Source organism: Suncus etruscus, chromosome 11, assembly GCF_024139225.1.
Source record: "Suncus etruscus isolate mSunEtr1 chromosome 11, mSunEtr1.pri.cur, whole genome shotgun sequence".
NCBI classification, from domain to species: domain Eukaryota; kingdom Metazoa; phylum Chordata; class Mammalia; order Eulipotyphla; family Soricidae; genus Suncus; species Suncus etruscus.
The window spans coordinates 85716238-85733161 of NC_064858.1; the positions used below are offsets into that span (position 1 = coordinate 85716238).

The following is a 16924-nucleotide window of genomic DNA, read 5'->3' on the forward strand; positions in this document are numbered from 1 at the left end:
ATAATGGTAAACAATTGAAAACAGATTACAATAACATAGTCAATGAATGAGCTCTGTAACAGAAGTTCATGGCATGCAGTTAAATATTCCATTGCTATCTATGGACATAAACATTATATTATATTAGCAGGCATAATCAAGTAGAAAATGAATGGATTAGAATTTTTGTCTTGACATTATCATAATGAGCCCTGTCTTCTGAGTCTAATAGAGTATAGCATTGTAATGTGGAACTGGAGTGACCAACTATATCTCCAAGTACCACTGTAAACAAAAAGATCAAGGAGTTATTATAAACATAGTAAAATGAAGATATTAAAACTACTTATAGTAAAAAAATAAAAAATAAAAATAAATGAACAAAAAAACTACTTAATTACTGTAGTGGGAGTCCATGACTTCCAAATGCATTCTGCATTAGTTTCTGTGGATCTAAACATTAGAACATAATTATAGACATCTATAAAGAGCAGTTGATTGGACACCTGTTCAATCTAAAGAGCTGTATGTATTCTTTTTTTTTTTTTTTTTGGTTTTTGGGCCACACCCATTTGACGCTCAGGGGTTACTCCTGGCTATGCGCTCAGAAGTCGCTCCTGGCTTGGGGGACCATATGGGACACCGGGGGATCGAACCGCGGTCCGTCCTAGGCTAGTGCTGGCAAGGCAGACACCTTACCTTTAGCGCCACCGCCCGGCCCCTTGTATGTATTCTTGACGAGAGAGTTTAATCCATTCTGGAGTTCCTATAATTAGGAGCTTATTTCTCCTGTCTTTTTTCATTGAATAACTTACATTTTCTTCTAGCATTTTGCCTTCCTTTATTTTTTGACTTCTTTATTCCACCTGGCTTGTAATTTGTCTTCAATTTCATCTATGCAATTCTCCATCTATGTAATTCTATTATTATGGCTTACTAATATGCCTTTTAGTTCCTTCAGTTGCATTTGTATGGATTATCTCATCTTCTGAAAGAGTTCTTTGAATTGGTTAATTGTTCATCTACAGAGTTCTTAATTTCACATGCTAGTTTTTCCATTGCTAAACCATTAAGTGTTGATTTTATGTCCTTACCAATAAGATTCAGGCTTTTGGGTGGACTTGGAGATTTGCCAGGAATTCTTTCCATATCCCCTACAGTAGATGTATTCTTTAGCTTCCCCATTGAAGTTTGCAATTAGTGGTTTGGAGTGCTGTATTACTCAGGCTGTTGAAATAAGTGCTAGATCTGATTTGCCAGGAAGACTATGATATAAATTAAAATGACTTCATGAGGACACACTAGCGTCTGTGTGGTTTGGGAAAATGAGGACTGATGGAAAGGAAGGAAAGATGCTGGGAAAGATCCAAAGACAGCTTCATTTGCATTTGGTGTGTGGGGGGATTAAGAAATGAGGTTTCCTATTCCCTCCCTGGTACCAATCTGGCTGGAGCCAAAGGGCAGATGTACAGTGCTGGTACTGGAATACAGAAGGAGAGTGAGGGAAGGCTGGAGAAGAAAGGAGGCACCACGACCCCATTCAAGTTCAGTAGAAGGCATTAGAGCTGGAGCCTTCCTGTTGCTCAGCCTGACACAGGCCTCGCTGTCCCAAGGGAAGAATTATTAAACAATGGTACTGGGCTTGGAAGGATGCTTCTTATTTTATTCTTTTAGACAGTGGCCATACCACAACTTTTTGATCCATTCTCAAATCATTTTTTTAACCTTTAAGTTAAGCTTTTAAGTTTTATTTGTCAAATTTAAAATATTTATGTGTAATCACTGTGAGATAGTTACACAGTTCCTTATGATCCAGTTTCAGTTATACAATGTTCAACATCAATCCCTTCACCAGTGCTCATTTCCTTTCACCAATGTTCCCAGTTTGCTTCCTGCCCTTCCCCTGGTGTCCCCATCTACTTCTATGGCAGACATTTTTCTTTTTCTTTTTTTTGTCTCTGTCTCTGTCTCTGTCTCTCTCTGCATGTACCACACTCACTCACTCATGTTTCCCTTTCTTCCCTTTTAAACACTGGTTTGCAATATGGCTAGTGAATGAGTATCATATTTTATATTAACCCCTTTTAGCACCAGTTCTTCTACAGAGAAATCACTCCTATTATTGTCATAGTGGTCTCTTCTCTGCCCTAACTGCACTCCCTTGTTCTTTGTGGCATGATTACTATTATAGACCAGTTCTCCTGGCCCTCATTTCTTTTGTATATGGATATTATTACCACACCATTTTTATATCACACAAATAATTAAAATAATTTTATATCTATTCCTTTGATTCATTTCACACAGTATAATACTGTTCCTATCCATCCATGTATAAGCAAATTTTATGACTTCGCTTTTCTTAATAGCTACATAGTATTCCATTGTGTAGATGTATCATATTTTTCTTAGCCACTTATCTGCTTTCAGACACAGGTTGTTTCCAGAATCTGGCTTATTGAGAATAGTGCTGCAACGAATATAGAAGCCATGACCATGGGGGCTGGAGAGATAGCACAGCGGTAGGGTGTTTGCCTTATACGTGGCCAACACAGGACAGACCCTAGTTCCTGGCATCCCATATGGTTCTCCAAGCCTGCCAGGGGCAATTTCTGAGTGCAAAGCCAGAAGTAACCCCGGAGGGCCACTGAATGTGACCCAAAACCTTCATTAAAATTTTGTTTTAACTTTAAGATAGAATTTCTTCCTCTCCTGTTATTACAGCTTCCCTGTGCTCTCAGCTGATTTCCCTTCAGCACCATGCTTGAGTCCCACTGCTCTTCCTGGAAGGCCTTATCCATATCCAAATCAATGCTGCTGCTTTCATTACTGTGCCTATTTTGCCCACTTACTCCACACACATGAATAGTCAACAAACTTACCAGGTCTTACTCTACATCTAGCCTTCCACTCACATTTCCTGCCATTAAGACTTATTTCCTATTTCTTGTATATGAATCACATTTTAATGAAAAATAAATATAAATTTACATAATGGCATGTAAACATATTATATATGTATGTGTGTATATATAGTTATACAATGATTAGAGTGAAACTAACAGCTCATACAACAAAAATATAACTTCTTATAGAAGTTCTTCTAGAACCAAATTATTATACTGGGATATGAATCTGAAAGTATTACAGATGTTAACTTATACTTACAAACACAGCTTTTAAATGTGGTTAAAAGTACTTGCAATAGCCAAATAGATCAAAGAACTAAATATATTTTAATAAATATTCCACCAGAGTGTAAGCTAACTTTCTAAGTATTTGAGCCCTATATTCCAAATATGCCCTTACTAATATAGCCCATTATAAGACATTTTACAGACCAAGTGATAGTACAATGGATAGGGTGCTTGCTTTGCATACTCAGTCCAGGGGTAATCCCTGGCACTTCATATGGTCTCTGGAGTATCACCAGGAGTGATCCCTGAGTGTAGAGACTAGAGCAGGCCCTGAACACCAGTATGGCCTAAAAACTAAATTTTTGTTTTTGTTTTTGTTTTTGGGTCACACCCAGCTGTGCTCAGGGATTACTCCTGGCTCCACTCTCAGAAATCGCTCCTGGTAGGCTCAGGGGATCATATGGGATGCCGGAATTTGAACCAATGACCTTCTGCATGAAAGGCAAACGCCTTACCTCCATGCTCTTTCTCCGGCCTCATAAACCAAAAACGTTTTTTAAATTAAATATTTAACATGTTTCAGGCATTGTCCCATAAATCCTCTTGTAATACTGAATCCTCACAGTAATTCCAACAGAAATGATTTTTGAATTATTGTCATCCTTGAATAATAATTATTAATTAGCTTTGGTATTTAATTCAAAAGTACTAAATATCTTTGAAGACGTACTACTCTTACTTTACTGGCCTGTATAACAAACCATTTATATGCTGGAATAAAGCATAAAAGACGACGATCTTCAAAGTCAGTAACCAGAGAGATAGTACATAACAGGTTAAAGCAATTACCAGTTTAAAACCCCAAAGTTCCCATCTAGCACCACTAGGGGTCACTCTTAAGCATAGAGCCAAGAACAGCTAGCTCTAAGCACCATCAGGTTTGGTCCAATGCCCCCTGATAATCCCTCACCCCACCAAAATCAATACCACTCCCATGGAACTATAGTTATGGTAAATTCTATGAAAAATACATAGTAGGCAAACCATATCCTCTTTTATAGTTTACACTATCACATTTAATAAAACATTACAATTAACCTTATTTCAGATAGAATTTAATATTTCCATAATTTAGGAGAAAGCAAACATCCTTCTCTTTGAGTCTATTGCCGGTGATCGTGATTTCCATTAGCATAAGAGTGCTGAATATTTTACTATTTGACTACATGCTTGTTGGAAGCCTCTGTAGCCTTTTCTTGGTAGGAATTCCAGTTTTTCTGAATTCTTCCCTTTCCTTTAGGTATTCCATTTTGCATTCTTCAAAAAAAAAAAAAAGGCTGGATCTTTATAGCAAGACGTGAGGCATTCTTTAAATGCAGAGTTTTCTTTCTGGCATTTTACTACCATAAGCAATCCTGAATCCTTGCATCATTTGGTAAAATCTTGAACTTGTTCAGAATGTCTCTCCTGGGCTTTTTCTCTCATTATTTTAGGTATCAAAACATCTTTTTCAACATGTCTTAGATGCTGCGAGGTCAAGGCCCATCACCGTGAACACAGGGCAAGGGGACTGGAAGATGAAGCCCTGGGCTTACACTGCACTGGCGATCTCCTGGAGTTTCCGGCAGGCAGAAGAAGAAAAAAGCTAGGAATTGTTTCTTATCACCACCTGTGCCTGTCCTGCTGAAAGTTCTGCATAACACAGTAATATTGGTCAGAATTCTATAAACAGAAAGCTGATAGAGTATACTTGGTCACTGCTCAGACTATGTGGAATTTAGTCTCTCATCATAGTATCCCTAAAGCATTCTGAGTAATGAAAAACAACAACAGCAGCAACAACAAAAGAACACAGTGAATTTTATCATTTGGGTACAGAAGTCCTAGATTTATCGAAGTTCTCAACAGTATCTCATAAAGATCTTAGAAAAACAGTCTTCTTGATGGTAGTTGAAATTAAGAAGGAACCAGAGGAGAAATTCTCTCAGCTCAAACAAAAACTGATGAAAATATTAAAGAATTCATTCAAATAGAATTAAAGTAGCTAAAAGAAGCAAGTATCACAGAAGAATACTGAAAGCTGAAAATCAACTCATTTGTTTGAATGCAAAACATTAACATCAACAAGAAAAATCAACATCAATGTCAACAAGAACATCAAAAACAACAACAATATCACCATCAATAAGAAAAAGAAGAGGTAATATAGTGGCCGGTGCAGTGGCGCAAGCAGTAGGGCATTTGCCTTGCATGTGCTAACCTAGGACAAAGTGTGGTTTGATCCCCCAGCATCCCATATGATCCCCCAACAAGCAGGAGCAATTTCAGAGTGCATAGCCAGGAGTAACCCTTGAGTGTCACCACGTGTGGCCCAAAAAGTAAAAAACTAAATAAATAAATAAAGAGGTAACATAAAGGAGGATTAAATGTATGAAATAAAATATAAGTTCTGTAGTAAACTATAGGCAAAAGGAACAATATTAGAATTGTAGGAATACCCAAAGGAGAGAAAAGAGAAAATGACTGAAGACAATAGCTGTGAACTTCCCCAGTCACTAGAAGATATCTGCAGAGTAAAAGGTCCAAAGAGTAAGAAACAAATTAAATTTAAACACAACACTAAACATATTTGTGATAAAAAATGGCATAAATGAATGAGAGAGAGAAGAGAGATTAAAGTTGCAAGGGAGAAACAAAACCACATACAAGGGATATAACACAAAACCCACAATAAGATGTCTCATGTGAAACTTTATAGACAGAAGAGAATAAAATGATATATTCAAAGCATTGAAGATAAAAGAAACCAACTTCAACCTAGGATCTTTTACCCTTAAAAGGCTGTCAATTGATTTGAAAGACAGTAAAAATCACACACAAACATGAACTGAAGTAATTTGCTGCATCTACACCAACCATGGAGAGAATACTAAATGGTATCCTATGGGAAAAAAGACAACTGGTGAAACAACAAAATTCCTCATAGAAAAGTGACAACATTTTTTTTATAACAATAACTTCTCTAAATATTATTGGACTGATTTCTTCTTTCTAAAGACCGAGTTTCTAAGTAGATCAGGAACCTGCTTATAAAAAATTTATTTGAGTATTCAAGATCAACAGGCCTGCTTATAAAAAATTTATTTGAGTATTCAAGATCAACAGGCCTGCTTATAAAAAATTTATTTGAGTATTCAAGATCAACAGGCCTAAAAGGATGGGAAACATTCATACAAGCTAACAGTAAGTAAAACAAGAAACAACAAAAACAAAAACAAATAATAAAAATATCAGGAAAATAAAATATGATTAAAAGCATTGTAAATTCTAGCACTTCAATAAAACTTTTTTGTTGTTGTTGAAAAAGTGCAGGGAGAAAAATGTAAATGTGGGCCGGGCGGTGGCGCTAAAGGTAAGGTGCCTGCCTTGCCTGCGCTAGCCTTGGACGGACCGCGGTTCGATCCCCCGGTGTCCCATATGGTCCCCCAAGCCAGGAGCAACTTCTGAGCACATAGCCAGGAGTAACCCCTGAGCATTACCGGGTGTGGCCCAAAAACCAAAAAAAAAAGAAAAATGTAAATGTGAATGCACAGTTTTAGTCTTCTCTAGTATACATGAAACATTCTCTAGGACAGTACTAGAGAGTACTAGATAGTACTCAAATATTCACAATGTTATAAAAATAGAAATATAATCAAGTATCTTCTCAAACAACAAGGTCATGAAAGTAGAAATTAATTATAAAATCATGGGGACATTGGCAATTATTAGAAACTGAACATTATATTGCTAAGTAGTTAGATCAGAGATGAAATCAAAGAAGAAATAAAAAAGATTTCTCAAAATAGACAAGAACAATAGACTATCAGTACTGCTTCACAGTACTAAGGGGGAAATTCATAATAATCAGTACAGATTTATCTGAGGAAAGAAGAAAAAGCTCAAAGTAAAAACCTAACCACATAGCTTAAGTATCTTGATGAACAAAAGTAAAGCCAAAGGTTAGTAGAAAGAATGAAATAATAAAAATTGGAGCAGAAATCAATGTTCTAGTAATCAAAAAACGAAGGGAAAATGAAACCAGCCACTAGTTCTTCAGAAGAATAAATAAGATGCATAAACCCTTAACTCACAAACAAACAAGCAAACAAAAAAAGAGATAAATCTGATCAGAAATGAAAAGAGAAAAATTGTGACAGCTCAGAAATACAGAAGAACATGAGAGGCTATTATGAACAACTCTATGCTTGTAAGCTGGAGAACTAGAAAAACATAACAATGACTAGATTCATTAACCTCCCAAAACTGAATGAGAAGGGAGTAAGGAAATTGAAAGAGTAATTGAAAGTCATCCCAAGAATAAAACCTTGGTCCAGGTGGGTTCACTGGTGACTTCTATCAAGCCTTCAAAGATGACATATATATATATATATATATATATATATATATATATATATATATATATATATATATATATATATATATATAAAATACCTTTATACCTTACGTTCTTCCAAAATATCAAAGAAAAGGGAATCCTTCTTAAAAGTATTGATGAAGTCAATGTTACACTAATACCAAAAGTAGATAGAGATGCTACTAAAATATTACAGGCCATATACCTGATGAATATTGATGGAAAAGTTCTCAACAAATGCTCACTTTGGTAGTACTTATACTAAAATTGGAATGATACAAAGAAGATTAGTATTGCCCCTGCACAAGGATGACACACAAATTAGTGAAGTTAATTTGTTTTTCCTCTAAGATCTGGCAAGGACATCCACTTTCATCCCTATTGCTCAATATAGCCTTGGAAGTCCTTGCCATAGCAAAAGATATCAAAGGAATCCAATTTGAAAAAGAAATTATCAGTATTTTAATATGGCATGAGACTATATGTAGAAGAACCCATTAAAATATCAATTTTTAAAAGTAAAAATAATATATTAAGCATAGTGATTACAAGTATGTTTGTAGTTGGGTTTCAGTTATAGAAAAGAACACCCCCTTTTACCAGTATAACCTTCCCACCACCAATGTCCCCAATCTATGATTTCCCTCAACCCCTAATTGTATTTGAGACAGACATTCTATTTCTCTCACTCATTACCATTGTCATGCTAGTTGATAATGTAATTATTTCTCTAACAGCACCCACAACTCTTTGTGGTAAACTTCATATCATGGGCTGGTCTTTCCAGCCCTCATCTCTATTGTCTCTGGGTATTATTACAATAATGTATTTTATTTTTTCTTAAATCCCACAGATGAGGATATTTTGTGTCTGTCTCTCTCTCTGACTTATTTCACTTAGTATAATAGTTTCCATGTCCATCCATGTATAGGAAAATTTTATTGTAATCAAGGTGTTTAAATAAAAATATTAATGAAAAAGAAAATGCAAAAAATAAATTCCTCATGGTTTTGACAATAATGATAATAAAAATAACTACAAACATTAAAAAAGGAAAATGTTATGACTTCATCTCTCCTAACAGCTGTGTATATATACCACAACTTCTTTAGCCACTCATCTGTTGTCAGACATCTGGGTTATTTCCAAATCCTGGCTATTGTAAATAGTGCTGCAATGAATATAGGTGTGCAGAAGGCAGTTTTGTATTGTATTTTTGTGTTCCTAGAGTATATCCCTAGGAGTGGTATAGCTGGATCATATGGGAGCTCAATTTCCAAGTTTTTTGGGAATCTCCATATTGTTTTCCATAAAGGCTGGACTAGATGACATTCACATCAGGAGTGAACGAGAGTTCCTTTCTCTCCACATCCCCACCAGCACTGACTATTCCTGTTTTTTGTGATTTGTGAGATGGTACGTCATTGTTGTTTTGATTTGCATCTTTCTGATTGTTAGTGATGTAGAGCATTTTTTCATGTGCCTTTTGGCCATTTGTAGTTCTTCTTTGAGAAAGTATCTGTTCATTTATTTTATCCTCCTCATTTTTTGATGGGATTAGATATTTTTCTTGTTAAGTTCTAAAAATATCCTTAAAACAATAAAGCAGTACAGCAAAGTGACAGGCTACAAAAGTAATACACAGAAACCAGCTAGAAGCAAAATAGATAAAAAAGACTACACAATCAAAATAGTGTGCATAAATATTTAAATACCTAGTGACCTGTTATTAATGAAAGATCTAAACCTTAAAATTATATCACTTATGAAAAAATAAGAAAGGACACCTAGTAATGGAAAATATTCCATATTTAATAATTGGAAGAATGAATATTGCCAAAGTGACAATCCTTCCCAATGCAATTCCCAAAGAAAATTCTAATAATATGCTTTAACGACTTAGAATAGTCATTAATAAGATTTATATGAAATTGAAAACTTCCTCAGAGCTAAAGTTTAGAAAAAAGTTGAATGGGAATAGCCCCTGAGCACCGCCGGGTGTGGCCCAAAAACCAAAAAAAAAAAAAAAAAAAAAAAAAAAAAGAAGAAAAAGGAAAAAGTTGAATGGTGTCACATTCAAATTTTAAATTAAACTGTAACACAGTAATAACCAAACAGCACAGTACTGGAATAAGGATAGAAAATCAGGACAATAGATTAAAATTGAGAACCCAGAAATAAATTCTTAGATCAAAGGACAATTCATCTTTGACAAAGATGAATACATGAAGTGGAAAAACTAGACAAAGAAAGCAAGAAAGAAAAAGAAAGAGAAATGGAGAAAGAAAGAAAGAAAGAAAGAAAGAAAAAGAAAGAAAAGTAAGGAAGGAAGGAAGGAAGGAAGGAAGGAAGGAAGGAAGGAAGGAAGGAAGGAAGGAAGGAAGGAAGAGAAAAAAGCAAAAAGGAGGGGCTGGAGTGATAACACAGCAGTAGGGCATTTGCCTTGTACGTAGCTATCCCAGAACGGTCTGTCTTGCCTTAAATTAGACCTTTCAGTTTTTATTTTAAGGCTGGTTTCCTCAGGCCTTCTACACATTCATTGAACTCTTATTCATTCTAATTTACAGCCAATCAGTTTTCCTTTAACAGAATACCTTTCTTTTTAAATGATTATAACTCCACCTGTTAGGTGGCCGGTTTCTATGCAGAATAGAAGGCACAGAGAGGAGGCAGGTTTATTAAGACTCAGCTTTGAGGGCCTGAAAGTCAAAGGGATTGGAGCTCTGAGCATGGGGCAGCACACAATTTATATATATATGAATATATTATATGTATATACATATATTATATATATTCAACCAGCATATTCAAGTCACCTATCCATATTCCTTCAAAGTACAAATAAGCAAAATAGAGGTTAGCTGAAGTCTTGCATCTTGTTTACTAGTCCTGTTCATTCCTGGCATTGGGCAGGCTTGGTCTCCATTTGTTTTCCTAGATTCAGGCCCAAACTGTGTAATGGCACTGGTCTGGTTCACAATGATAACAGTTCTATAAATTGCATAAGGCTTCAGAATGCTCACAACCAAAGATCTTATAACACATACTACACTTAGCAAAAAGTTTGCTTCGCATAGTAAATTAACCAGAAAGATCTAGTCTTTTAGAGTTGACCTTAGAACTTTGATTTCTAGGAAAAAAACACAAAAATTAAAGGCTTTAAAACACTCACATAAATTTGCATGAAACAGTAAGGGTTTCACACTTGTAAATAGGGGACCCTGAGTGATAGCACAATGGGTCTGGGTTTTGCCTTGCACAGGGCTGACCTGGGTTCAGTTCATTCTTGGCATCCCATATATCTCCTGAGCCTGCCAGGAATAACTTAATAACTTCTCTCTCTCTCTCTCTCTCTCTCTCTCTCTCTCTCTCTCTCTCTCTCTCTTTTTCTCTCTCTCTGTCTCTCTCTCTCTCTCTGGTTTTTGGGCCACACTTGGCAGTGCTCAGGGATTACTCTTGACTCTACACTCAGAAATAGTTCCTGCAGGTTCAGGGGACCATATGGGATGCCAGGAATTAAACCCAGGTCTGTCTGGGTCGATTGCTTGCAAGGCAAAAGCCCTGCTGCTGTGATATCAAGTCACTTCTGAGTGCAGAGCCATCCCGGAGGACCTCCGGCACAAAAACAAAACAAAACAAAACAAAAATAGATCATACTTGCAAGTAAAGTTTAGTTCTTTTAAAATCAAGACTAGGTTTGATAACTGTGACAAGACTGACATATAATAAACTATCTCAATATGTTTTATCTCATATGTTTCAATGTAATGGGCAGACCAGTTAACAACATAGTTACCTGATTTTCCATTTTCAAAAACCACTTAATTCAAAAGGTTTTTTTCCTAGAAACTTCAAAGTTAAAGTGGCCCACTTACTTTTTCTGCTGTAAAAAGACCTGACACTGGACTTACATTCTATAAAAAACCTTTTTAAACTTCTTATCAAGGCACAATGCTATGACTTCAGGATCTCAAAATATCTGAAACAGCTCAATATTTACTTTTTGATATTTAACTCCAAAAGTTTAAGTTACTAAAAATCTCAGAGATCAAATATTCCTAGGGCTGTTAAATTTTGGTTCACTCCTTTGCCTTTCAACCATGTTAACCTGACTTGAAAACTATTAGTGCGAATAACTTTGGTCAACAACTCTTGAAAGTCCTGTTTCTCTGCTTAGATAACAGGTGCAAATTCTGATTCTTTATCAACAAAAAGATAAAGTTTTTTTTTTTTATCTAATTGTAAGACTCTTCAAACTAAAACATTTCTCTTTGAATATGTCTTTTTTTAATTCACCACAATCTTTTCAACTCATAGTTACATCTGAAGCAGAAACAAACATGTATATTTAGACATAGAAAGAAGGCCTTGAGTTTTTTGTTTGTTTTTGTTTTTGGGGTCACACCTGGTGGCACTCAGGAGTTACTCTTGGTTCTGCACTCAGAAGTCACTCCTGGCAGACTGTGTGTGTGTGTGTGTGTGTGTGTGTGTGTGTGTGTGTGTGTGAGGGGGGGGACCATATGGGATGCCAGGATTCGAACCAGGGGTCCGTCCTTTATTGGCCGAGTGCAAGGCAAAAACCTTACCACTGTGCTATCGCTCCAGCATCAAGGCCTTCTTTCTTAATACCAAACTTTAAGTTATAGGCAAAAAACAAAACAAACAAACAAACAAACAAAAAAACCCCAAAACATTAGAACCATCAATGTCTATAAAACACAAGGAAAACTTTGACTTAATTTTTCTTGTTTTTGTTTGTTTGTTTGTTTGTTTTTGGGTCACACCCAGAGGTGCTCAGGGATTATTTCTGGCTGTGCTTAGAAACCGCTCCTGGCAGGCTCGGGAGACCATATAGGATTCCGGAATTTGAACCACCACCTGTCTTGGGTTGGCTGAGTGCAAGGCTAACTAACGCCCTACTCTGTGCTATCTCTCTGGCCCCCTTTGACTTAATTTTTATAGTTTTTATACTTGTTATTGGTAAACTATCCTAATTTCTTCTTGAAACTGGTGAACACCTGTAAAATAAAACCCTGTACTGTCTCACAAAGCTCTTATTTCATTGTAGCTATGGGCTGTAGCACCTCGCTTCCTAGGCAGTACAGATTCTAAAGCATTAGAGAATTTGAAATGTTAGGAACCATTACTGACTTTTTCTAATAGACAGATTGAGGATTTCAATGTATCTGTAGGCTGAACATTCTATTTAAACACCTTTCAAGAAGGTTCAATGAGGTTCAAAAGCACTTAACTGTTTTAATTGTCAGATTGCATCTCACTCTGATATATAGTGCTTGCCCAATGAATTCCTGGCCACAGCACACACACACACACACACACACACACACACACACACACACACACACACACAGGCATGCCTGATTGATCAATTGATTTGTTATTTCTCTGACCCTGTAAAAATTTCTCAAGGGCAGCTGAGGTTGGTCCACAAAGACAGGATGTCTCCGGTGCGAATTAAGCCCTATAGGCTGATTGAATTAACTGTGTTTCCTGACCATCACTGACCATCCTGTTCCCAGTCTGTTTTATTACAACAGATAAAGAGCTCTTTTGATAGCAAGCCTGCCAGATAAATCAATGAGGTTGGGCTCTTAGGAGGAGCTGGGTTCAGACTGCAAGCGGGTTGGCTTGGGTTTGTCCAAGCCTTTAGAGTCTGGAGTTTCTCTAGCCAGGAGAACTTGGAAGTGTGACAGAGGCAGAGATAGAGTTGACCAAGTTATTAAAGGAGAAGCACATCTCAAGGAGAGACAGCTGGTAAAGTGTTAGCCTCAGGGTAGGGAGTAGAACAGACAGCCAAGTGACCCTGTCCTGTTCCAGAAGTGACCATATGTTCCTAAGTGCTTGATTGCAGGCAGTGCTTAATGCAGGGGGGTATACTAGTTTACTTGCAGAAATACTGTCTAGAGCTAGATAGGAAGGAGGAAGTGGCAACACAACAGAAATGTTCTCCTCTTTTACTTCCTTGAGGCTAGTAGGAAAAGTTAGGTTTTTTTTTTTTGTTTGTCTTTTTGTTTTGTTTTTGGGCCACGCCCAGCTGTGCTCAGGGGTTGCTCCTGGCTATCTGCTCAGAAATAGCTCCTGGCAGGCACCGGATTCGAACATCTGCTGCTTGCAGGGCAAACACCGCTGTGCTATATCTCCGGCCCGGAAAAGTTTGTTTTAAAGTAGTTTCCGTTTTTCTTACCCAAAAACTTATCACATAACATTACAAGAGTATCAGGATCCATTAGGCACCTCTTACAAAGGTCAGGGTGTTGATATTGCTCCCAATAGCTTAACAGAGAATCTTTATTCATTTCCCAGTACATTAACATAAATCCAACTGAGGAGGGATGAGTAGCATAACTAATACTTCCTCTGCTGGCCATCTTTCACCACCATCCAGAGGATCCTCAAGTCATGCATTTGTGGGAAAAAAAATCAACCTATCCATGAGAATTTTAGGGTCAAATGCTTGCTAGTATTTTACAAACTAAAGGAGTGGTTCTAGAGGTGGTATTTTTCCCCTGTAGAAGCAGGGAGATGCCTGAGCGTTCCCAGGATCCCTATTCACTATCCAATGGGGAAGAAAGGGAGCATCCTATTTTTCCGAAATGGGTCCAAACCTTGCAGCATGGGTTTGAATTGCTTAATTGGACTTAACCCTTACCAATGAGACCTGCTCCTCTATAGTATCTGTGTTAGAACAAGGACAAATTGGTGCTAGGAAACTGAACAATACAAATGTTGACTATCACATTACAGAGATCCTAGCCAGGAAATTAGGACCACTGCACTTAGTCGCAGGGGTTGAATCCTGCCTATCTAGATGCCTAAAATAACATGTTCTGGAAGGGCAAAAGAGCTCTGAATGCCAAAGATATCATCTCTGTTATAGCAGCCTGTAGAGGGGAGAGTCAAAAAATGATGTACAGATGGGCGATTGGAAGGCAGAGACAAGGAGAAAAAAGTTGGCATCTCAGAGCACAAGTTGAGAACTGGATGAAAGTCTGGAATAGAGGTGGAGCCTTTACAGGCTGTTAATGTTGCAGTTAGGACTTGCTCTCCTCTGGGGTCACTGAGGCAGAGGAAGGCAAAGGCAGCTCTGTGAAGATTGCCATAAAAGAAACCCAGTCCCTTAACTGCAACTTCTACTCTCCAGGGAAAAGTGGAGATCACAGAGAAAGGAAGCCAGACAGACCTCACACCCACTTGAAGAGCGGCCAAGCGGTGCTACTCACCTAAGTGGTGGGTGGAAGTCCGAATTCTCTGACAGGGCCACATGACTAGGCATCAAAAAAGAGAGAGGTAACAGACTTCGAGTTTGGCAATACTTACTGCTTGCTCTTCTGCTGTGTGGTTGATCCTGGAACCCCCAAATGATGCAGGAGCAGTGATGGCGGGTCTCAGTTTCCAGATTCTTTAATATTTTCAAGATGAAAATATTAAATAGGAATGATGCTCAGACTCAGAATTAGAATGTAGAAAAGTTTATTGGAAAGTAAAGGAGGAAGAAAAGAAACTCCCTTGTGGCATGGAACTTAGTATAGGACTAAGTTAAATAGGGCTCATTTTATGGGGGTTTTATAGGAAAACAGTCTTTGTATAGACTTTAAAAGATTCTTCGCATTCTTTTACAAAGAATGCAAGAATCCTTGAATCGGATTAGCGTCAATTTGGCCATGTGTTTTAGGTATTATCCATTATCTTATCCAGAATGGTAAGGTTAAGTTATTTAAAGAATGAGTCAGACCCATAGGGATCACGTGTGTGTCAGGTCAACGGGGACAGATGGAACTGCAGGGAAAACTGAGGCTTCTTCTTTCATTGATAAAAGTTTGGGCATGGAGGCTACCCACCCTAAAATCTTTAGTTATTTGAACTCTCAGAGAGCAAATAGTCCTGAGATTTTAGTCATTTGTGTTGTAGGTGACTTATGTGAAGTGGAAGAGAGAGGAATTTTGCCTTTCCCTCACTACTCACCTTGGTCACCTGGTAGTGACTGGGAGATATAGGACTAATAAAAGTCTGTTATGAGTCCAGGAGGCAAAATGGGAAGGTATGGGATGCATGCTGGTAACAGGGGTGGAGGGAGGACAATACCAGTGGTGGGAATGACCCTAATTCACTGTCACTATGTACCTTAAATATAACTGTGAAAGACTTGTTATTCCCATTGGTCACAGTAAAATTTTATAAAAAAAAAAAGTCTGTTATGAAAACTTACACAGTACAGACTTTATGACTCACTAGCCTCATAAAGTAGCCATCAAGATAAACTTAAAGTTCATTTGTCTGCACAGTGTGGGAAATGATCCCTGCCACCCAATTTCTTAGGGAGTTGTGGAACCAGGTTGGAACAAGAAATTGTTCTTTGTAGGAAAGGAAACTCAGTCCTAGACCTTATCCAGGCTTTTGTGTTCGTCACTGTTCCCTTCTAAAAAGAATTCCAGGAAGACACAAATAAATTCCAGGAAGATACAAGTAAAATAGTTTTATTTAGAGATTATTAGGAGAGGAAGAATACACATCTCAGGTGGAGACTGCCATTGATCAAAATGGGGAGGCACATGCTAGCATTTGCAAAATCGCTTCTCCAGGTTTTTTCCTTTTTCTCCCAAGCTACACTTACATGTGGTTTTCTACAAAAGTAAGTTTATTGCTTTAGCATTGTCCAAAAGAAGAGTTAGAGAAACTTTTGGTGGCCCACTTAATTGCCCTATCACAACACTTGAATCCTACTGGAACTTCTCCCTGGGGCCTTTTGTGGCCTGTGCTACCACCAGTTACAGTTTTATCAGACTTTATTTCCTATATACACAAAGTAAGTGAGAAATAATGCTTTTAACTGCTTTAGGGCTAGTAACATAACAACTTCTTTAAATCCCACCTGGGTTATATTATCCCACAATGAGAAATCATGGCCATAGGGTTTCTGTATCTTACTGCCTGCTTTAATATTTTTTTTTATCTTTTACCTCTCAGATAAATTTACCTGATTTGAAAATTGCATTAGCACTGGCAAAAACAACTCCATTTTGTTCTCATACCAGTCAAAAATCTTAAAAGATCAAGCCAGTTACTTCCTGTTGAGATGACATGAACTAATTCTGATTAATTAACATAGGTGGGATAAAAATTTCATGTCTAGTTTTATGACTCTAGAGACCCAAGCCATTACATTTTGAACCAGTTTTTATTTACCAGAATTTCTTTAGACTATCCCCATTTGGGGGTTGAGATAGATTAAAAATTTTATGTAGAAATTAAAGGAAAACAAACACATTTAGACACTGAAAGAAGTTGCTTGGTTTTCACTAAAATTTTTGCTACCAGTGGAAAAAAATATTGTAACTGCCAATGTGTATAAAAACATAAAACCCTCTTTGAT

General features: G+C 37.2%; 1 non-coding gene and 1 pseudogene across 1 annotated transcript; one reads left to right on the forward strand and one right to left on the reverse strand.

Moving 5' to 3' along the window:
- Positions 1-4338: 4338 nt before the first annotated feature.
- On the reverse strand, positions 4339-4640 carry LOC126023056 (COX assembly mitochondrial protein homolog; annotated as a pseudogene).
- Positions 4641-7770: 3130 nt separating this feature from the next.
- Positions 7771-7877, forward strand: LOC126023633 (U6 spliceosomal RNA). The gene has a single exon (XR_007500740.1). It is a non-coding gene; the product is annotated as a U6 spliceosomal RNA (small nuclear RNA).
- The last annotated feature ends 9047 nt before the right edge of the window (positions 7878-16924 follow it).